This window comes from Nerophis lumbriciformis, linkage group LG07 (assembly GCF_033978685.3).
Source record: "Nerophis lumbriciformis linkage group LG07, RoL_Nlum_v2.1, whole genome shotgun sequence".
Taxonomy (NCBI): Eukaryota; Metazoa; Chordata; class Actinopteri; order Syngnathiformes; family Syngnathidae; genus Nerophis; species Nerophis lumbriciformis.
Window position 1 is genome coordinate 36,547,501 of NC_084554.2, and position 24,421 is coordinate 36,571,921.

Genomic DNA, 24,421 nt, shown 5'->3' on the forward strand with positions numbered 1-24,421 from the left:
GTAGATGGTGAAATCCCTAAATTCCTTGCAATAGCTCATTGAGAAATGTGGTTCTTAAACTGTTGGACAATTTGCTCACGCATTTGTTCACAAAGTGGTGACCCTCGCCCCATCCTTGTTTGCGAATGACTGAGCATTTCATGGAAGCTGCTTTTATACCCAATCATGGCACCCACCTGTTCCCAATTAGCCTGTTCACCTGTGAAATGAGCATTCCTCAATGTTCTCAGTCTTTTTTGCCACTTGTGCCAACTTTTTTGAAACATGTTGCAGGCATCCATTCCAAATGAGCTAATACTTGCAAAAAATAACGGTTTCCAGTTCAAACGTTAAGTATCTTGTCTTAGCAGTCTATTCAATTGAATATAGGTTGAAAAGGATTTGCAAATCATTGTATTTTGTTTTTATTTACGATTTACACAACGTGCCAACTTCACTGGTTTTGGGGTTTGTATATATACATATCTGTTTTAAGAATACATTTTGGCCTTATCAGCACTTACTCGCTGCATGTATACTGTGTGTAACCTGTTTTAAAAAGGTTTTATAAGTTTTATACCAAACAATATATTGCAAGAATCTGTTTGAATCGAAGATGATGAGGAATCAAGAATCAATTCTGAATCGAATCGTCACCCCAGGAAACGGAATCAAATTGAATTGTGAGTTTTTGTAAGATTCACAACAGCGATCGCAAAACTGTATCATGCTTTATAAATCACATTGCGAGTGCTAAATTAATATATTTGCATAATTTGTGTGATGTAACATGTGGCTTGGCATTGTCTTGCTGAAATAAGCAGGGGCGATAACATACTGTATGTTGCTTGGATGGCAACCTGGATGTACCTTTCAGCATTAATGGTACCTTCACAGATGTGTCAGTTACCCATGCTTTGGGCACTAATACACCCCCATACCATCACAGATGCTGGCTTTTCAACTTTGCGCCTATAACAGTCTGTATGGTTCTTTTCCTCTTTGGTCCGGAGGACACGACATCCACAATTTCCAAAAAGAATTTGAAATGTGGACTCGTCAGACCACAGAACACTTTTCCACTTTTTATCAGTCCATTTTAGATGAGCTCGGGCCCAGCGTTTCTGGGTGTTGTTGATAAATGGCTTTGGCTTTGCATAGTAGTTTTAACTTTCACATACAGATGTAGCGACCAACTGTAGTTACCGACAGTGGTTTTCTGAAGTGTTCCTGAGCCCATGTGGTGATATCCTTTACACACTGATGTCGCTTTTTGATGCAGTACCGCCTTAGGGATTGAAGGTTCACAGGCATTGCCGCTTACGTGCAGTGATTTCTCCAGATTCTCTGAACCTTTTGATAATATTGCGGGCCGTAGATGGTGAAATCCCTAAATTCCTTTCAATAACTCGTTTGCAAATCATTGTATTCTGTTTTTATTTACGATTTACACAACGTGCCAACTTCACTGGTTTTGGGTTTTGTATACTGTATGTCCTAAAGTAAATGTACATGAGGTCCTTATGACTGCTAAAATCCGGGGAAGAACCTCATTCCTAAAATTTCTTCCAATTAGGATCCAATTAAGCTGTTTTAACTGTGGTCCAAATCAAGTGTGACAAATGCCTAAATTACTAGAAGCGAAATAATTACTGCACGAAAATGAGAGCTGTCATTGCTAGAAATGCAAATGAATAATGCGATGCAAATCCCCAAATGCTGTGCCATATCTGTTCAAAAGCTGAATCCCACAATTAAAGTCAGATTAGATGCCAGGTATCCTGCATCAAAGAATATATTTGTGTGTGCTGTAAGATTCTCTATCAATTCTACATTGTCCTTGGTGAGGGCAAAAGTGGTAGACATTGATTCAATTTAAATTTCTCAAAGCAATATTTTCTGCTTTGCTTCTATTGATGCTGCTCCCCATGTTGCCATGGGAGACATTCATGGATTAGCTGCATGGCCATATTCATCGAACCACGTATGGCAGGATCGCTCCTTCATACAAAAGGTGTGCAAGTGAGACGGAGGCGGTTCTGAAATATTGGATGACCCAAAATGACTTTTTAAGAGAGTGTGAAAGCAGGGAACAACAACATCACGGAGGATACGGATGGGTACCTTTCACATATGAACTGTACTTTTTCCCAGTACCCGGTACTCAATACCACCAATTTTCGGTAAATTTGTGTGTGTTAATAAATATTAATCATTTACTAAAAAAACCAAAAATGTTTTAATGTACCATTTAAAATTGAGCTGTTGTTATAGCTTGTTTTCTTATTACATTTCTGAGTCTCATTTGCAAGTATTATATGGTCGACTTTGCATGCAGTCGCAATTTCGAAACGCAGTAGTGGATAGGCTACAGCAGTGGTTCTCAACCTTTTTTCAGTGATGTACCCCCCATGAACATTTTTTTAATTCAAGTACCCCCTAATCAGAGCAAAGCATTTTTGGTTGAAAAAAAGAGCTAAAGAAGTAAAATACAGCACTATGTCATCAGTTTCTGATTTATTAAATTGTATAACAGTGCAAAATATTGCTCATTTGTAGTGGTCTTTCTTGAACTATTAGGAAAAAAATATATAAAAATAACTAAAAACTTGTTGAAAAATAAACAAGTGATTCAATTATAAATAAAGATTTCTATACATAGAAGTAATCATCAACTTAAAGTGCCCTCTTTGGGGATTGTAATAGAGATCCATCTGGATTCATGAACTTAATTCTAAACATTTCTTCACAAAAAAATAAATCTTTAACATCAATATTTATGGAACATGTCCACAAAAAATCTAGCTGTCAACAATGAATATTGCATTGTTGCATTTCTTTTCAGTTCTTTGTTGAAGTATTATTCAATAAATATATTTATAAAGGATTCTTGAATTGTTGCTATTTTTAGAATATTTAAAAAAAATCTCACGTACCCCTTGGCATACCTTCAAGTACCCGCAGGGGTACGTGTACCCCCATTTGGGCTACAGTGTTGCCGTAGTCAGGAAGTAGTCTTTCCCTCTAAGCCAGGGGTGTCAAACGTACGGCCCGAGGGCCGGATCAGGCCCGCAAACAGGTTTTATCCGGCCCGCGGGATGAGTTTGCCAAGTATAAAAATTAACCAGAAATATTTGAATGAAAGAAACTGCTGTTCTAAATGTGTCCACTGGGTGTCGCACTAGCAAGTCTTTGTATCTTTGTAGATGATGCTACATATGTGCAAAATAAACCACGTGATGTTAGTACATCAGTCGAGGAAAATGAGCAAACTACATAAATAACATACTGTAATTTGGATATACTTTTTTTATCTTGATGGATTGAAAATTAAAACCAATGAGTTGACTGATCAATCAATCAATCAATGTTTATTTATATAGCCCTAAATCACAAGTGTCTCAAAGGTCTGCACAAGCCACAACGACATCCTCGGTACAGAACCCACAGACTGATGAACATTATCACATAATTTATTCAGAATATATAAATAACGACAAATAAAGTATATATACTATTAACCGCAACCGGTAATTGTAAAAAAACCCCCCAGCAACATTATGATTTGAATGTGCTTGTTCTATTTTTAAACAAAGAAAACAATTTGAAGTTGTCTTTATTTTTGAAGTTATTGTGCCTTGATTTCGGGAGTAGATTTTTCTCCATGTGGCCCCCCGAGCTAAAATAAGTTTGACACCCCTGCTCTATGCGGAATGTGCCAGTCTAGTCTCATGCTGCACCCTAAAAGTGTTTATACTGTTAGTTTAATATTTCTCACACATTTGCTGTTTGATTGTACCATGCATCTTAGTTATCGTTTTCATTAACAAATTTGAAGCTGTTGAAACTACCATGTAAAATGCTATTAATTAGCATGTGTATAGCAAAACCAATTAGCATTACATTTGCACATTTTGGAAAAGTGGAGCATTACTGTACTTTTTATTTATTTATTTTTTTTATTTGTCCTGTCCAGCTTCTCAGGCAAATCATATAGTTGATGTAGATGCCCATATCGGCTGTTCAGATTTACTTTACAAAAGAGAATTGTAGGATGCTTCACTTGTTGCCTTATTTGTATTTGACTTTATTAAATGTATTTATATTATCATTTGGTGCAGCCGGGCCGGAGCAGGAGGGGATAGAAAGAGAAAAAAAAGGAAGACAGAGGGGGAAATTGTGGGGACAAGAGGCGGATTAGACAGAGAGACAAAAACAACAACGGCAAACACAACAACAACAACAACAACAGCAAAAACAATAGAGCAACATCAGCAAATATGACATGTACAAATATGATGGTAAAAGTAATAGCAAATAAGCAGTTAGCGAAAATAAAAAATAATACAGAAATGACAATGAGCATTATTACACTACAAATGGAGCAATACAAATACCAATAGAAATAGCGCTATTGATAATGAACAATACCAATACTTTACCTTTATTATCAAACAATACAGTTGTTCAAATGCAACAATACATATACGTAATGATAACTTGAGATACGAAATAATGCAGAAAAATGGAGGGAAGAAAGAGAAGCAACCTACCTTAACCTTGTAGATTGTTATAGTAACAATAGGTTAAGCTTTGTCAGTGTGCCATGTGTTATACCCAGTTTACTGTACTTTTGAGTGCCTGTTTCTTGCTTTGTTGGCATCAAAAATTGTAACATTACCTAGAGGCAGTTTGGCGTAGTCCTCTTGGAGTGCTGCTTGGGCGCTTGTTTGCCTGCCAAGTGTTTGAGTCGGTGCGTAGTCTGCAATCAGATATGACGTCACATGTAACCCACATATGCGGTCCTCTCCAAGGTTTCTCATAGTCATTCACATCGACGTCCCACTGGGGTGAGTTTTTCCTTGCCCTTATGTGGGCTCTGTACCGAGGATGTCGTTGTGGCTTGTGCAGCCCTTTGAGACACTTGTGATTTAGGGCTATATAAATAAACATTGATTGATTGATTGACTGATGTAACAACTGTTGATTTTATGTGAATCGGTACCCGGTAGCACCAACTGAATTCCGTTAGTGTCCATAAAAATACCGAATCCTATACCCATCCATATGTTGTTTAGAATGTTGCTTTTGCAGGCACAAGGAAGGGACAAATAATTCCCATATTAGTATTGAAAATCCAATTATGGGTGCTCATTGTCATAACAAAAAAAACGCAATAACAACTTTCTAATGAGTTTTGAATCTGTGAGTGGGATGAGTCATTTGTCTTCTATCAGATGTAGATCTGCCACTTTTGACTGATGGCCAAATTGCCTGTTTGAGATTTGAGATAAAAAAAATTGACAGCAGAACTTTCAAGATTCATCCTCTGGAGACTATTCAGGCTGGGAGCAGACCTGCCAAGCTTGTACGCATTTAAAAGGGAACATTATCACCAGACCTACGTAAGCGTCAATATATACCTTGATGTTGCAGAAAAAAGACCATATATTTTTTTAACCGATTTCAGAACTCTAAATGGGTGAATTTTGGCGAATTAAACGCCTTTCTAATATTCGCTCTCGGAGCGATGACGTCACAACGTGGCGTCACATCGGGAAGCAATCCGCCATTTTCTCAAACACCGAGTCAAATCAGCTCTGTTATTTTCCGTTTTTTCGACTGTTTTCCGTACCTTGGAGATATCATGCCTCGTCGGTGTGTTGTCGGAGGGTGTAACAACACGAACAGAGACGGATTCAAGTTGCACCAGTGGCCCAAAGATGCGAAAGTGGCAAGAAATTGGACGTTTGTTCCGCACACTTTACCGACGAAAGCTATGCTACGACAGAGATGGCAAGAATGTGTGGATATCCTGCGACACTCAAAGCAGATGCATTTCCAACGATAAAGTCAAAGAAATCTGCCGCCAGAACCCCATTGAATTTGCCGGAGTGTGTGAGCAATTCAGGGACAAAGGACCTCGGTAGCACGGCAAGCATGGCGGCAGTTTGTTCCCGCAGACGAGCGAGCTAAACCCCCTATCGACCCTAGCTTCCCTGGCCTGCTGACATCAACTCCAAAACTGGACAGATCAGCTTCCAGGAAAAGAGTGCGGATGAGGGTATGTCTACAGAATATATTAATTGATGAAAATTGGGCTGTCTGCACTCTCAAAGTGCATGTTGTTGCCAAATGTATTTCATATGCTGTAAACCTAGTTCATAGTTGTTAGTTTCCTTTAATGCCAAACAAACACATACCAATCGTTGGTTAGAAGGCGATCGCCGAATTCGTCCTCGCTTTCTCCCGTGTCGCTGGCTGTCGTGTCGTTTTCGTCGGTTTCGCTTGCATACGGTTCAAACCGATATGGCTCAATAGCTTCAGTTTCTTCTTCAATTTCGTTTTCGCTACCTGCCTCCACACTACAACCATCCGTTTCAATACATGCGTAATCTGTTGAATCGCTTAAGCCGCTGAAATCCGAGTCTGAATCCGAGCTAATGTCGCTATAGCTTGCTGTTCTTTCCGCCATGTTTGTTTGTGTTGGCTTCACTATGTGACGTCACAGGAAAATGGACACGTGGTTAAAATCAGGCACTTTGAAGCTTTTTTTAGGGATATTGCGTGATGGGTAAAATTTTGAAAAAAACTTCGAAAAATATAATAAGCCACTGGGAACTGATTTTTAATGGTTTTAACCATTCTGAAATTGTGATAATGTTCCCCTTTAACAGCACTGCAAAGACAAGTGGAATTTTGACGACTCCTACAGCTGAAGGAAGAAAGGTGTCGTCTAAGGTCAGCGTGCATCCACTTTCTCCCCATCAAAAACCCAAAGGGGCCCATTTTACAGCAGTCCCGACAGCGCCGTTATCACCTAAATGGCTTTTTTCTTGGCGGGAATGTCCTCAGAAAGCACACGTTTGATTTGACGCATCTGAACAGATTGGGCGTCAAATCACACAGTCTGACTTTTTTTTTAAAAGCAGTTCTTTTTTTTTTTTTTTGAAGTTTCTGCCTGATTCCAAATCATATGAGTAAATATCAATATTTAGTATTCATGCATGAATGAGCTGAGCGTGGGATAAAGCCTCCCTCCACTGCAGCCCACACAGTCATAAATATTCACAAAGTTATCTTGTTTTTATCATCTCTTCAGGCTAGTCATGATAAAACCATTTGGACTTTACATTCCATGTTTGCTCGGCATTACAGTTTCTTGGCGTTCTCGCAATATTCAATAACACTATTATAGCTTCGCCACTGACAAACAAAGGTTGTTTTAAGTAAATACTACTTTTTGTGCATGTGGGTGTGAAAGAGTGGTTTCGCAACAGCTGCTGCGGGCGGGAATACAGTACACTCCTGTAGAACATCAACAGTCTGTTCAAACACTTTGTCCGCTGTTTTCACTTGCTCGTGCGATTTTACGCGCAATATGCTCGCCTTTTTTGTGGAGAGGGTGGAATGAAGCGTTTTTATTTGAAAAGCCACCACTGCAAATGGATTTCAGCGGGTATCAGGAACAGTGAGTTCCCTGAAACGGAACTGTTTAATTAACGTGCTCTTGGATGTTTTGCAGCTGCAATTACACCGCTTTGTTGCACCCACGCCGCGCTTTGTGTGTGGGATCATGTTTGCACACAGTTAGCGAGTTGAACACGTGACAAATCATCCTGAAGCGGGGGTCAGCAACCCGCGGCTCTAGAGCCACACTTTCAGAGATGTGTGAAAATGGAAAAAGATGAATTGTAGCTGAGATAGGCTCCAGCACCCCCCGCCACCCCGCAAGGGATAAGCGGTAGAAAATGGATGGATGAATGAAGAAAAAAAAAAATTCTTTATTTTAATATATTTTCTGTAGGATGACAAACATGACACAAACCTTCCTAATTGTTAGAAATCCCACTGTTTATATTAAACATGCTTCACTGATGAGGGTATTTGGCAAGCACCGTTTTGTCCTACTAATTTCAGTGATCCTTGAACTCGTCGTAGTTTGTTTACATATACAACTTTCTCCAATGCTGCCACAGAAAGACGTGTTTTATGCCACTCCTTCTTTGTCTCATTTTGTCCACCAAACATTTTATGCTGTGCGTGAATGCACAAATTTGCTGGACAGCTTATCAGGCATATTTGGTGACTCCATAACTGCAAGCTAATCTATGCTAACATGCTATTTATTTACACTACGTATAATAAACGCAACATTATTAATATTGCTACTACGGATAATTTAAACAAAAACTCGTCAAAACAGACCAATACTTATAATATGGGCTTTTTAAACATAAGATCATTGTCTCCCAAAACGTTATTAGTTAATGAGGTCATTAGAGACAACAATCTTAACGTCATTGGTCTTAGCGAAACCTGGCTCAAACCAGACAATTTTTTTGCGCTAAATGAGGCATCTCCTCCTAACTATACGAATGCGCATATTGCCCTTCCCCTCAAAAGGGGTGGGGGGGTCGCACTAATATACAATGAAAACTTTAACCTTACCCCTAACCTAAATAATAAATACAAATCGTTTGAGGTGCTTACTATGAGGTCTGTCGCACCGCTGCCTCTCGACCTGGCTGTTATCTACCGCTCCCCAGGGCCCTACTCTGACTTTATCAATGAATTATCAGAGTTTGTTGCTGATCTAGTGACGCACGCAGACAATATAATCATAATGGGGGACTTTAATATCCATATGAATACCCCATCGGACCCTCAGTGCGTGGCGCTCCAGACTATAATTGATAGCTGTGGTCTTACACAAATAATAAATGAACCTACGCATCGCAACGGTAATACGATAGATCTAGTGCTGGTCAGGGGTGTCACCACCTCCAAAGTTATGGTACTCCCGTATACTAAAGTAATGTCCGATCATTACCTTATAAAATTCGAAGTTCTGACTCATTGTCAACAAGCTAATAATAATAATAACTGCTATAGCAGCCGCAACATTAATGCTGCCACAACGATGACTTGCTGACCTACTGTCTTCGGTAATGGCACTATTCCCAAATTATGTCGGCTCTATTGATAACCTCGCTAACAACTTTGACAATGCCCTGCGCGAAACCATTGATAGTATAGCACCGCTAAAACAAAAAAGTGCCCCTAAAAGGCGCACCCCATGGTTTACAGAAGAAACCAGAGCTCATAAATTATCATGTAGAAAGTTGGAACGCAAATGGCGCGCGACCAAGCTTGAGGTTTTCCATCAAGCATGGAGTGATAGTTTAATATCGATTTAGGGCTATATAAATAAACATTAATTGATTGATGATTGATATTTAGACTAGCTATATATACATATTGCATCTTTATGCCTCGTTGAGTAGGAATATTTGAGCTCATTTAGTTTCCTTTACTTACGTCCTCCGCAGAGGTGGGTAGTAACGCGCTACATTTACTCCGTTACATCTACTTGAGTAACTTTTGGGATAAATTGTACTTCTAAGAGTAGTTTTAATGCAACATACTTTTACTTTTACTTAAGTATATTTATAGAGAAGGAACGCTACTTTTACTCCGCTACTTTTATCTACATTCAGCTCGCTACTCGCTACTAATTTTTATCGATCTGTTAATGCACGCTTTGTTTGTTTTGGTCTGTCAGACAGACCTTCAAAGTGCCTGCCTTACTGGTGACGTTTCACTTCGTTCCACCAATCAGATGCAGTCACTGGTGACGTTGGACCAATCAAACAGAGCCAGGTGGTCACATGACCTGACTTAAACAAGTTGAAAAACGTATTGGGGTGTTACCATTTAGTGGTCAATTGTACGGAATATATACTGTACTGTGCAATCTACTAATAAAAGTTTCAATCAATCAATCAAAAGTGTGAAGGAAAAAAGATACTTTTTTATTTCAACCGTACATCCCGTCAAAAGCCTAAAGACTGAACGCACATGAGGACGTTCCTGTCTTCACAATAAAAGTGCCGCTCCATCGCGCCTGCGCTTTCAAAACAAGAGTCTCCGAAAGCCAGCGCTAGCAAGCTACAGAGTTTGCCGCCAATATATTTCTTGTAAAGTGTATAAAAACAAATATGGAAGCTGGACAAATAAGATGCCAAAAACCCAGCACTTTCATGTGGTATTAGACAGAAAGGAGGAACTTTTCTTCTCCTCCATTTGAAAACGTGGACGTTATCAGCACTACTGTCTGATTACAATCAACGCAAGTCATCAGAATCAGGTAATACACCAACTTATATTCTTGTCTTCATGAAAGAAAGGAATCTATATGTTAAACATGCATGTATATTCATTAAAACACCTTTAACATGTAAAAAAAACCAGCAAAATAAATAAATATAAATTATATACTGTATATATCAATGTATGTATATATATATGTGTGTGTATATATATATATATATATATATATATATATATATATATATATATATATATATATATATATATATGTATGATATGATGAGTGTGTATGTTACTCATCAGTTACTCAGTACTTGAGTAGTTTTTTCACAACATACTTTTTACTTTTACTCAAGTAAATATTTGGGTGACTACTCCTTACTTTTACTTGAGTAATAAATCTCTAAAGTAACAGTACTCTTACTTGAGTACAATTTCTGGCTACTCTACTTACCTCTGGTCCTCCGTATATTTAATTCATATTTGCATGTCTCATGACACATTATCTGTATGTAATATTGGCTGCATTTCTGATGGTTGTACGTGTGCCATGTTGTTCCAGACCACAGCAAACTTACCCAACTTGCAAAGATTGTAATAAATCCATTAGAAGAAGACAGCCTGCAGTTTTCTTTAACTTGGACACACACATCTATACCTTTGACCATTCTAAGCCAGTAATTTCCAGGAGCCTCCATTTTGGGGCGGTATAGCTCGGTTGGTAGAGTGGCCGTGCCAGCAACTTGAGGGTTCCAGGTTCGATCCCCGCTTCCGCCATCCTAGTCACTGCCGTTGTGTCCTTGGGCAAGACACTTTACCTACCTGCTCCCAGTGCCACCCACACTGGTTTAAATGTAACTTAGATATTGGGTTTCACTATGTAACAGCGCTTTAAGTCACTAGAGAAAAGCGCTATATAAATACAATTCACTTCACTAATGTTTTCCAATGTTGCAAAAATGTGTAGAATAAAAATTAAAATACATTAGTATGCTAATTTAGCTAATATAGACACTTACATCATGTGTTGCCTTCATCATAACACTTATATACAACTTAATTTGTTGCGGCTCCTGACAGATTTTATTTTTTATTTTTTTGGTCCAATGTGGCTCTTACATAATTTTGGGTTGCCGACCCCTGTCCTAAAGGAAATACTTTTATACCAGGAGTCTCAAACTCCTTTTTGATGAGGGCCACATCGCTTGTAACAGCTAATAATGTAGGAATATAAATGTATCAAGATTTTCCCCATGATATTATTACACAATTGTTGATGCATTTTTTTTTTTTTTTACGTACAGTGTAAAATAAAATATGAAGAAATTCTGGCAACTGAGTTGCTAGTGTTTACCGTAAAATTTACGATGGGTTTTACAGCATATTTCGGTATATGGAGAAACTGTACCACTTGTTTTTACTTTAAAGTCTACCCTTGTTGTTTTCCCGATGTATTACTGTAAATGGGAAAATGGTATCGATGTTTTTTAACGGTAAAATTGACATTTGTTATTTTTTCCGGTGTATTACTGTAGATGGGAAACTTAAACCACAGATTTTCTTTAGGCTAAAATTCTGGCGACAGAGCTACCAGTTTTTACAATTGTACACATTGTAAAATTTTTACGGATATTTTGCTATGAACTCCTTGAATCAAGCAGATATTTAAGTCTTTTTTCATTTTAGCAAAAACAATGTATGATAATATAATTTTCTTTTAGCATTACTCAATAATTAAACAATTTAAAAGGTTCAATTGCATGCAGTATTATTTTCTGTCAAAATGGAAAGAATAAAAACATTTAGTAATAAAATATAAAGTTCTTTATTGATACACATTATTTCCAGACTTTTGTAGGCCACATAAAAAGATGTGGCAGGCCATATAAAAATGTTGTGGCAGGTCATATAAAAATGTTGTGGCAGGCCATATAAAACTGTGGTGGCAGGCCATGTAAAAATGTTGTGGAAGGCCATGTAAAATTGTCATGGCAGGCCATTAAAAATGTGGTGGCAGGCCATATAAAAATGTGGTGGCAGGCCATGTAAAAATGTCATGGCAGGCCATTAAAAATGTGGTGGCAGGCCATATAAAATGTCATGGCAGGCCATATAAAAATGTTGTGGCAGGCCATATAAAAATGTCATGGCAGGCCATATAAAATGTGGTGGCAAGCCATATAAAAATGTGGTGGCAGGCCATGCAAAAATGTCATGGCAGGCCATGTAAAAATGTGGTGGCAGGCCATATAAACATGTCGTGGCAGGCCATAAAAATGTGGTGGCAGGCCATATAAACATTATAAGGCAGGCCATACAAAAATGTCATGACAGGCTATGTAAAAGTGTAGTGGCAGGCCATATAAACATTTCATGGCAGGCCATATAAAATGTCATGGCAGGCCATATAAAATATCATTACAGGCCATGTAAAAATGTGGTGGCAAGCCATATAAAATTGTTGTGGCAGGTCATATACAATTGTTGTTGCAGGTCATATAAAAAAGTTGTGGCAGGCCATATAAAAATGTGGTGGGACAGATCTCGGCCCTCGCCTTGAGTTTGAAATCTGTGCTTTAGTACCATCTTTTTCATGCAATGACTAAAATCTGAAGAATTTTATCCTAAAATTTTGCGCTATCATTGGTGTTTATTAGTGGTGTTGGCTGAGGCCCATCAGTGTGCGAATCCATTTAACCTTGTGCCACTTCCCATTAAGCCCATGTGGAGATGAACCTTGGTAATTAGAACCCTCAGCAAGGTTCCAAAAGTGAAACAAATGTTGGAGCTGAACATGCAGTAAGTACTATTCTTGACAGGCCAGCACTCATAGAAGCTTTGGCAGAGCAGTAAATTGGCCTTGTGATAAATGGTCGCAAGTATGGTGCTTTTAAAACGTTACAGCTCTCCTCTTTTTCCTGTACACAATAAAGTGTCCCCAAGGTAAAGTGTTTTTTTTTTCTTCTTCTAACTTTATTAACACACAAGCCTGAGGAAAGTTCTACTCTAGTTGTTGGCCACCTAAAAATTTATAGGAATTGATTCAGACCAAACTAGCTGTGCAGTTTATGCCCTGAGAAGGGAATCGAGTGTTTCATGAGGTTGTCTACAGCCACAATAATGTTATGCCACACATGTAGCATGGCTTTTAACAGTGTGTGTTTGTGTACCGGTGGCTTGTGGTGGGGGTTATGATTATGACTGGTTTATTTTTGTCCTTTTGTCCTACATTTTCCAGGACATTTTTCTGCTACTGTAACGTTAGCATGCAAGCTAACTTTGCAGGTGTACACCTCAGAGTCTGACATTTTGGTACTTGATGCACACATACTGTTAGCATTTTGTCCTTTTTTTTTTTTTTTTAATCTATTTTTGCAAGTATTCACCTCAAAGTCATATACAGTAGTGCCTTAACGTACAAGCTTAATTAGTCTGTGATGGAGCTAATAACTCAAAATAATTGCATTTCAAATCAACGAATTGAAAATTAATTAAAATCGAATGAATTGGTGTTTTGCCCCCCCTCCCCTCCCAAAAAAACTAAATGTTGTACAGTATTTACCTTGGAGAGCTGATTTCTGCGGTATCTCCTTCCAGCTACTTTTCCTTCAAACATGAAATCAGCGGCTTCTCCATATTTTTATGGATAAATGTCCACCATTTATATAGTATTTTATCATCCTTGGCTGGCGTTAGACTCGTTCTGCTTCAGTATGGTGCAAAGTAGCTTTGCCAAGTTGGCACTTCTGCTCAACACTGTTTTTCACTGTCTCAATTTCTTCGTTCCCATGGTTAAAAAATATATATAATATGTCGATCTCTAGCTATAAGCTAATGCTACAGTAGCAAGTAAGACCAGACATTTGGTACACCAACTAATTGCGGGGATGCTTGTAACTCAGATTTTTGCTTGCAAGAGACAGATTTTATCCCAGAATACTCTTAAGTTGGGACATGGTTAAGTTGAGGTACCACTGTATTTTGGTACTTGATGCATCCTAACGTTAGCGGGCAAATATTTCATGCCTGCTTTTGTAGTTTTTTTTTTGCCGGTAGTCAGGTATTTTGGCACTTGATGCATACTTACTATTGGCATGTCACTAATTTTGCAGATATACACCTCAGTCATGTATTCTGGTACTTGACACGTGCTAACTGTTGGCACGCTCACGTTAGCATGCAAATCTTTCATGCTTGCTTTTGTAGCTATTTTTCCCAGGTATACACCTTAGAGCAGTGGTTCTTAACCTTGTTGGAGGTATCAAACCCCACCAGTTTCATATGCGCATTCACCGAACCCTTCTTTAGTGAAAAATAAAATGTTGTTTTCTTTAAAATTCAAGACAAAGTTATATATTTTTGGTAACACTTTAGTATGGGGAACATATTCTAAGTAACAAAGACTTAATTTAGAGTTTTTGGACACTAGGGGAACATATTCTAAGGAACAAAGATGTTAAGAACTGGTCAAGGGGGTGACCCCGGGATGCAGAGACGGGAGGCAAGTTTGAATAACAAAAATGAATACATTTAATAAGTCCAAAAAGTGTAACAAAAAGCGATGGGGCAGAAATGCACACCATGAATACTAACTAAAACAGGTTCCTCAGTGGTCGACAGGGGAAAAAACCAGGGCGCACTCAGCACAGCATAATGTCCTTGCTGCCTCAAGGAGGCTGGGAAACAAACACAACAAAGTTAGAAATAACAGGACTAAGGAAAAATAACGTACCAGGACTGACGAGGCTAAGTAGGCGCATGCACGTGGGAGGTGCAGGATAAAATAACCGGCAAGACCCAGCTGTGGGTGACGAGCTTAAATACTCCTCTGAAGAAATAGGTTGCAGGTGTGCCTTAGTGTCCGCCCCTCGCTGGAGACTAATGAGCTGAGGAAACACATCACAATAAAAGAGAAGGCAGGGAAATAAAAACACAACAAAAGACTTAATTTAGAGTTATTTGGTTAGGGTTAGGGTTAGAGGGTTAGGGTTATAATAAGGCCATGCCGAATAAGGCATTAATAAGTACTTAATAATGACTAGTTAAAAGCCAATATGTTACTAATTTGCATGTTAATAAGCAACTAATTAATGGTGAATATGTTCCCCATACTAAAGTGTTACTATGTTTTTTTTACTGGTGCACAAAATGAACCGTGCATGAACATCACCTTGTTCAAACAACAAAACCAACACTTGCATAAACTCACAACAAATTACACACCTGCAAATCAGTGTGACTTCTGCTGTTGCCGTATCCGTAATACGCCGATAGGGAAAAGTTTTAATTTACACGATGAGTCGGGTGTGTCTTGACCTCCGCCGAACCCCTGAGCCCGACTCACCGAACCCCTAGGGTAGAGTCAGGTATTTAGCATTTGATGCATACTTTCTGTTGACATGCCAGCATGTTAATATCAGCACATTAGTTTTGTCATATATTCTGGTACTTGATGCATGCTAACATTAGCATGCTAATGTTTGTTGTTTATTTTGTAGGGATACACCTGAGGGTTCTATTTTTTGTTTTATGGCACTATGTGGCTGGCATTTAAAGTTCAGCTTTTCAACATTTACAGACAATTTATACCAAAATAGTTGTTTGTATTTTTCAAATACTTCTCTATCCCATTTTCTTTTTAACATAAAACTATAAAATCATTTGTGATCCAACCTTTGCTTTCGAAGTATAGTGTATTAATAACACAACACTTTCCTTCTTCAGGAAAAGCTCTTTGTTGATACTTTGTTGTAAAAGACCTCATTATTTTCCTGTCTGTAGAAAGACAGCAGCCTCAAGCACCTACCAGCTCACATAAGTCCCCCTGTGAGGAGTACTATATGCATTAAGAGCGAACCGGCTCTCTGCAGCCTTAGCTCACGTTTCTGCCCTGTATTTAGATCAAAACATATGCAAAGTCAGTGATTTTTACCTAAGAAAATGTTAAAACTTAGAGGAATCATACAGGAAATACACTCATAAAACAGCAGAGGTGTGGACTCGAGTCACATGACTTGGACTCGAGTCAGACTCGAGTCATGAATTTGATGACTTTAGACTCGACTTGACAAAATGTAAAAAGATTTGCAACTCGACTTAGACTTTAACATCAATGACTTGTGACTTCACTTGGACTTGAGCCTTTTGAATTGACATGACTTGACATGACTTGCTACTTTCCCCAAAACCCAAAGATGAAAAAGTTATTCGGGAGCGCTCCGTATTTTTCATTGTGTACTTGTCTATCAGCGTGTGTCAGCTGGTGTGGTCTCAGTACAACAGCCAATCAAATTAGATCTACTTTGTTTTCATCACACAGCATTCATCCAATCAAATTGCAGGACAACCAACGAAGAAGACATGTCCAAACCACACGCCAGTGAACAAAAAATGATACCTAAAATAATTTTGTTTGGGTATAAAAATTACGAGGTGGTCAACACAAAACGGTTTGCAGTATGCAACACATGCGGTTCGAAAATTACTGATGGAGAGGCAACAACTTCCAACTTCCTCCGGCATTTGAAGTTGCACAAAGAACGGTAAGTTTTGAATGTAAGATAACGTTTATTGGCTAAGTAACGTGACTTTTATTTGCTGTGTAGTTAAATCAGTGAGGCTGTAAACTCACTGCTAACGTTATAACGTTATTGCAAACACGGGAATCTGTTGCAGTTCACTACCTTATTCATACTTTTTGTTCAGTGATTTTTTTTAAGCAGGGTTACGTTAGTCAATATATCACACGTAACGTTAGACGGCGGTCAGCAGCACCGCGTATTTTAGCCACCTAAAAAAAGACAAAAATAGTAAAATAAAGGTCAGTTAAAATGTATACTATATTATGAATATGTGTACCGTTTTAGCTAGCTTTCTGACATACTGTTGGTTGTTTACCTCAGTGGTCCCCAACCACCGGGCCGCGGCCCGGTACTGGTGGATCGATTGGTACCGTGGATCGATTGGTATCGGGCCGCACAAGAAATAATTTTTTTATTTTCTTTTTTTAATTAAATCAACATGAAAAAAACACAAGATACACTTACAAGTAGTGCACCAACCCAAAACAACTCTCTCCCCCCTTTTGTTCTGGGCATTGAACATGAAGACTCTTCCTTCACTGTTCCGAGTGGCCATGAGAGTCTTGGCAGTGCCTGCCTCCAGTGCTCCAGTGGAGCGAGTTTTCAGCCATGGTGGCATCATACTACGCCCCCATCGTGCACAAATGACTGACAGACTCTTGGCTAATTTGGTCTTTTGCAAATGCAATGCAGCATAGGGCCCTGACATATAAAAAGTACAACTTTTTTGTTATGTTCACGTATATGTCATGTTTTTTCAATGTTAACACTTTTGTACAAATAAGTACATTTGCACTTTATTTTTCAATGTGTTTGTTCTGTAAAGGAATGAGTTAATGTTTAAAATGACTGGTTAATAGTGCTATTGTAAAGTGCAATGTCAGCACAATTTTCTTTCCTGCAATTTAAAATGCACTTCCATCCATCCATCCATTTTCTACCGCTTATTCCCTATGGGGTCGCGGGGGGCGCTGGAGCCTATCTCAGCTACAATCGGGCGGAATGCGGGGTACACCCTGGACAAGTCGCCACCTCATCGCAGGGCCAACACAGATAGACAGACAACATTCACACTCACACCCACACACTAGGGCCAATTTAGTGTTGCCAATCAACTTATCCCCAGGTGCATGTCTTTGGAGGTGGGAGGAAGCCGGAGTACCCGGAGGGAACCCACGCAGTCACGGGGAGAACATGCAAACTCCACACAGAAAGATCCCGAGCCCGGGATTGAACCCAAGACTACTCAGGACCTTCGTATTGTGAGGCAGATGCACTAACCCCTCTGCCACCGTGAAGCTTGTTTTAATAAATAAATACAGCGTTTGAAAAGCATACACAATCTGTGTTAATATATTAGTCTGTGGTTAAAAGGACTTGAAAGGACTCGAAACTCAAAATGCAGGACTTAGGACTTGACTTGAGACTTTCCAGTCTTGACTTTGGACTTGACTCGGGGCTTGCCTGTCTTGACTCGGGACTTGACTCGGACTTGAGGGCAAAGACTTGAGACTTACTTGTGACTTGCAAAACAATGACTTGGTCCCACCTCTGTAAAACAGTTCAATGGACAAATAATGCGCAAACAATAATTACATGTTAAGTAAATAATAAGTACCATATTTTTTGGACAATAGGGCGCTCTGGATTATAAGACGCATTAAAGGGGTCATTTATGATTTATTTTTCCTACATTTAAAACACCTTCCTTGTGGTCTACATCAGTGTTTTTCAACCACTGTGCCGCGGCACACTAGCGTGCCGTGAGATACAGTCTGGTGTGCCGTGGGAGATGATCTAATTTCACCTATTTGGGTTAAAAATATTTTTTGCAAACCAGTAATTATAGTCTGCAAATGATGTGTTGTTGTTGAGTGTCGGTGCTGTTTAGAGCTCGGCAGAGTAACCGTGTAATACTCTTCCATATCAGTAGGTGGTAGCCGGTAGCTAATTGCTTTGTAGATGTCGTGAACAGCGGGAGGTAGCGTGCAGGTAAAAAGGTATCTAATGATTAAACCAAAAATAAACAAAAGGTTGGTGCCCCTAAGAAAAGGTATTGAAGCTTAGGGATGGCTATGCAGAACAATACTAAAACTGAACTGGCTGCAAAGTAAACAAAAACAGAATGCTGGACGACAGCAAAGACTTACTGTGGCGCAAAGACGGCGTCCACAAAGTACATCCGAACATGACATGACAATCAACAATGTCCCCACAATGAAGGATAAAAACAACCAAAATCTTCTTGATTGCTAAAACAAAGTAGATGCGGGAAATATAGCTGAAAGGTAAAACATGAAACTGCTACAGGAAAATACCAAAAAAAAGAGAAAAAGCCATTAAAATAGGAGCGCAAGACAAAAACTAAAACAATACACACAGGAAAACAGCAATAAACTCTAAATAAGTCAGGGCGTGATGTGACAGGTGGTGAAAGTACACCTACTTTGAGACAAGAGCTATAGTGATGCATGCTTGGTTATGGTTTAAAGTCATATCCAACAATTGCGACAACGACTTTTTACTGACAACTGAGTTTCGTTTTTTAATGACGTCTGCTGGTGGTGTGCCTTCGGATTTATTCAACGCAAAAAATGTGCCTTGGCTCAAAAAAGGTTGAAAAACACCGGTCTACATAACATGTAATGGTGGTTCTTTGGTCAAAATGTTGCATAGATTATGTTTTAAAGACCATCTTCAAGCTGCTCTCTCTGACCGTCTCTTCAGGATGCGCCGTTTCGTGGGCGGTCTTATTTACGTGGCTCCACTTCGACAGCGTCTTCTCCCCGTTATCTTTGTTGTACCAGTAGTTTTTAGCGCTTCCATAATGAGTCTACTGACAAATATGAGTTACAAGTGTAAACTACTCTATATTAGAAATGGCAAGAGTGGAGGATGAATGCCCCACAACAAGAAAATATCATATTGACAATGGCGCTAACTACAATGGCGCACGGGCGCCAATTTTTGGGACTTATGCAGATCCCAAACAAACATCAGCAGGTATCAATAAGTAAGAAAAGTTGGTTATTGCATAATATTGCGAAACAAAACACCAGATAATATCTCTCCTAATAGGTACCATTTTGGGCCTTTATACACACACCATAATAATACCTGTATGTTGAAGCACAGTACGTCTGACTACAGTAGTTGAAAGCGCCGCGTTCCATCAAGTGGTGCTGGCTTTATAGCTTACACAAGTCGTACTAAAACTTTTTGACGTGTTTTCTATATTCTCCATGAAACATCAAAGTGTTTGTGTTGCTTGCTTACGAGTACTTGCTAGCGTCATTTATTTAACAGGCGTCAACTTGCAGTCAACACGTATCTCTTATGTGTAACTGGCATCTACTGGTCACACTTATCATTACACCATGTACCAAATAAAATTGCTTTGAGGTAAACACAACCAAAATTGATTAGGCGCACCGGGTTATAAGGCGCATTGTCAATTTTTGAGAATATAAAAATATTTTAAGTGCGCCTTGTTCGAAAAATACGGTACTTGTTTTTCATAATGACAGAACTTTCCTCCCCTGACTGGACGTCATTAGTTGGTGCATACAGTACTGTGCATTTGTCTTAGCAACCCAATAATACACTATATTGCCAAAAGTATTTGGCCACCTGCCTTGACTCACATATGAACTTGAAGTGCCATCCCATTCCTAACCCATAGGGTTCAATATGATGTCGGTCCACCTTTTGCACCTATTACAGATTCAACTCTTCTGGGAAGGCTGTCCACAAGGTTGCAGAGTGTATTTATAGGAATTTTTCGACCATTCTTCCAAAAGCGCATTGGTGAGGTCACACACTGATGTTGGTCGAGAAGGCCTGGCTCTCAGTCTCCATTCTAATTCATCCTAAAGGTGTTCTATCGGGTTCAGGTCAGGACTCTGTGCAGGCCAGTCAAGTTCATCCACACCAGACTCTGTCATCCATGTCTTTATGGACCTTGCTTTGTGCACTGGTGCACAGTCATGTTGGAAGAGGAATGGGCCCGCTCCAAAGTGTTCCCACAAGGTTGGGAGCATGGAATTGTCTAAAATGTTTTGGTATCCTAGGGCATTCAAAGTTCCTTTCACTGGAACTAAGGGGCCAAGCCCAACTCCTGAAACACAACCCCACATCATAATTCCTCCTCCACTATATTTCACACTCGGCACAATGCAGTCCGAAATGTACCGTTCTCTTTGCAATCTCCAAACCCAAAATTGTCCATCAGATTGCCAGATGGAAAAGCGGGATTCATCACTCCAGAGAAGGCGTCTCCACTGCTCTAGAGTCCAGTGGCGACGTGCTTTACACCACTACATCCGATGCTTTGCATTGGACTTGGTGATGTATGGCTTAGATGAAGCTGCATGGCCATGGAAACCCAATCTATGAAGCTCTCTTCGTACTGTACGTGGGCTAACTGGAAGGTCACATGAGGTTTGGAGCTCTGTAGCAACTGACTGTGCAGAAAGTCGGCGACCTCTTTGCACTATGCGCTTCAGCATCCGCTGACCTCTTTCTGTCAGTTTTCGTGGCCTACCACTTCGTGGCTGAGTTGCTGTTGTTCCCAAACTCTTCCATTTTCCTATAATAAAGCCGACAGTTGACTTTGGGATATTTAGGAGCGAGGAAATTTCACGACTGGATTTGTTGCACAGGTGGCATCCTATGACAGTTCCACGCTGGAAATCACTGAGAGCGGCCCATTCTTTCACAAATGTTTGTAGAAACAGTCTCCATGCCTAAGTGCTTGATTTCATACACCTGTGGCCGGGCCAAGTGATTAGGACACCTGGGGCCGTATTTATCAAGCGTCTTAGAGTGCCATTTTACACTTAAGTCCTGAGAATTTGCGAAATTTAGTCCTACTCTCAAACTTAAGAATAAAAGCTATTTATCAACTTTCTTAAGTCTAAGAATCACTCCTATTCTCCACGATATTTAAGATACCTTCAGAGGTGTCCTAAGTGGTTAGGAGTTGCCAGCGGGGGACGGCACTGAGGCGAGAGAGCCATGCGTCAACGTTCAGGGAGCGGAAGGATGTCCTGGCTTTGTTTGATGACGAGCAGCTGATCAAACGGTATCGTTTAGACAGAGCGGCTATTATTTTTGTCACAGATTTAATAAGGGGCGTCATCTCATCAGCAACATCATGCAGCAGAGCTTTCACAGCAGAACTAAAGGTCATCACAATGCTTCGATATCTCGCCACTGGGAAAATGAATTGGTTGTTGATTCATTGCCAATATTGTTTGTTTGTTTTGTACTATTTTGTAGTTTATTGTCAAAATATACACTCCCATTGTCCACTTAAATATTTCTATGATATTTCTTTATTCTTAGACAAGGGATTCCCTTCAGTGATTGGTAATTTCTATGGACACAGAAATTACGTCACCTAAAATTCCGTTTACGGCACATAGTAATGTCGTAATTGAGCTCTGAGTGTGACACTTAAGATTCAGTCCTACACTTCGCTGAAAGTGTGAGTAAGACGCTTGATAACTAACTTTTAAGTGCAGCTTTCAGCAAAGAATTTCTTTACTCATAAGTCAACTCTTAGCAGACTTCTTAGGAGTAATTCTAAGACGCTTGATAAATACGGCCCCTGATTCTCATCATTTGGATGGGTGGCCAAATACTTTTGGCAATATAGTGTATGTCCCCAGCTTTATCCAAATCCTCACCGACAATGGAATGGAGTCTTCTTTGGCCCCACCCCTGACCACACGCTTAACAGTATTCAACGTACGGTTGCTCCCTGTCTAACTGACAGCGCCTTGTTGTTCTTTGGGCCTTTACTACTGTAATTAAGTTATGGGAAGATCTTGTTTGGCCAGTTTAATATTATTTGAATTCTTGGCTGGAACAGCAATTAACCTTAGCTGTCACAGTAGATCAATGACGAGGCAGGAGAAAGGGAACACACATACAGACTATAATTAAATAGCTAAAAAGCAGTGATGATCAGCAGCGTATGCCAACGTGCTTGGTAATTAGATCAGGGTAACAAATGGTGCATTAAACCAAGAGTCAATTGTCACATGTGATACATCTCTCTTTGATGCAAGTAAACATTAATCAGGGACGACTGCAGAATGGAGTTATTGTCACTCGCTTGACAATTCTCATAATTATATCGTTGGCGGAGACATAAAGCTGTCCTGTGAAATGTATTCAGCTCCGGGTTGCCAAGGGCAACCATCTGCATGTCAAAACATCCCGTCTTCCTCTGTAGATACGCTAGTGTCTTTTTGTGTATTATTTAGCTGGATTTATTACATGTGGAGTTCATCCTTGGCACGCCATCCCGCACATGAATTTCTGCACCGGGGGGGAAACAAATCTTCTGCTCGCAATAAATCACAGCAATCAGCGGTATTTCGAAAAGCAGCAGCGAGAGAATTCCAGCGCCGCTAATTGTCACTCTGGGTTTCCAGGCTGGTCACCCCGGGGTAACTTAGGCGTGCGGAGCATTCTCCCAATTACAAGTCAGCACGCCATAAAAAGTCATCTTGAAGCGTATTATTTCAAGTTGAAATGACACAATCCCGTATTAAAATGTGTGTTTAACTTTGGAAAAGATGATCGCAGTGCTAAAATAGGCCTTTTTTTTGTCAAGCATGAGGAAACACTGTGCTTCGGTCTGAAATGCCTACTACCAGTTATTTTCCCTTGTCCACCCTCCAGAGAGCGTCCTCACTGATTCATTCATTCATGTATTTATTTGACAGGGACAGTACAATGAAACATTGCTACCCGTGGTGCAGTTGAGAGAGTGGCTTTGCCAGCAACCTGAGGGTTCCTGGTTCAATCCCCACCTTCTACCATCCTAGTCACGTCTGTTGTGTCCTTGAGCAAGACCCTTCACCCTTGCTCCTGATGGGTCCTGGTTAGCGCCTTGCATGGCAGCTACCGTCATCAGAGTGTGAATGGGTGAATGTGGAAATAGTGTCAAAGCGCTTTGAGTTCCTTAAAGGGGAACATTATCACAATTTCAGAATTGTTAAAACCATTAAAAATCAGTTCCCAGTGGCTTATTATATTTTTCGAAGTTTTTTTCAAAATTTTAACCATCACACAATATCCCTAAAAAAAGCTTCAAAGTGCCTGATTTTAACCACCCGTCCATTTTCCTGTGACGTCACATAGTGAAGCCAACACAAACAAACATGGCGGAAAGAACAGCAAGCTATAGCGACATTAGCTCGGATCCTGACTCGGATTTCAGCGGCTTAAGTGATTCAACAGATTACGAATGTATTGAAACGGATGGTTGTAGTGTGGAGGCAGGTAGCGAAAACAAAATTGAAGAAGAAACTGAAGCTATTGAGCCATATCGGTTTGAACCGTATGCAAGCGAAACCGACGAAAACGACACGACAGCCAGCGACATGGGAGAAAGCGAGGACGAATTCGGCGATCGCCTTCTAACCAACGATTGGTATGTGTTTGTTTGGCAGGAAACTAACAACTATGAACTAGGTTTACAGCATATGAAATACATTTGGCAACAACATGCACTTTGAGAGTGCAGACAGCCCAATTTTCATCAATTAATATATTCTGTAGACATACCCTCATGTCAGCAGGCCAGGGAAGCTAGGGTCGATATTCTTCTCTTGATCATCTTCGGTGGCATAAGGGACGGTGTGAGCCAAGACATCCAGGGGGTTTAGCTCGCTCGTCTGCGGGAACAAACTGCCGCCATTGCTTGCCGTGCTACCGAGGTCTTTTGTCCCTGA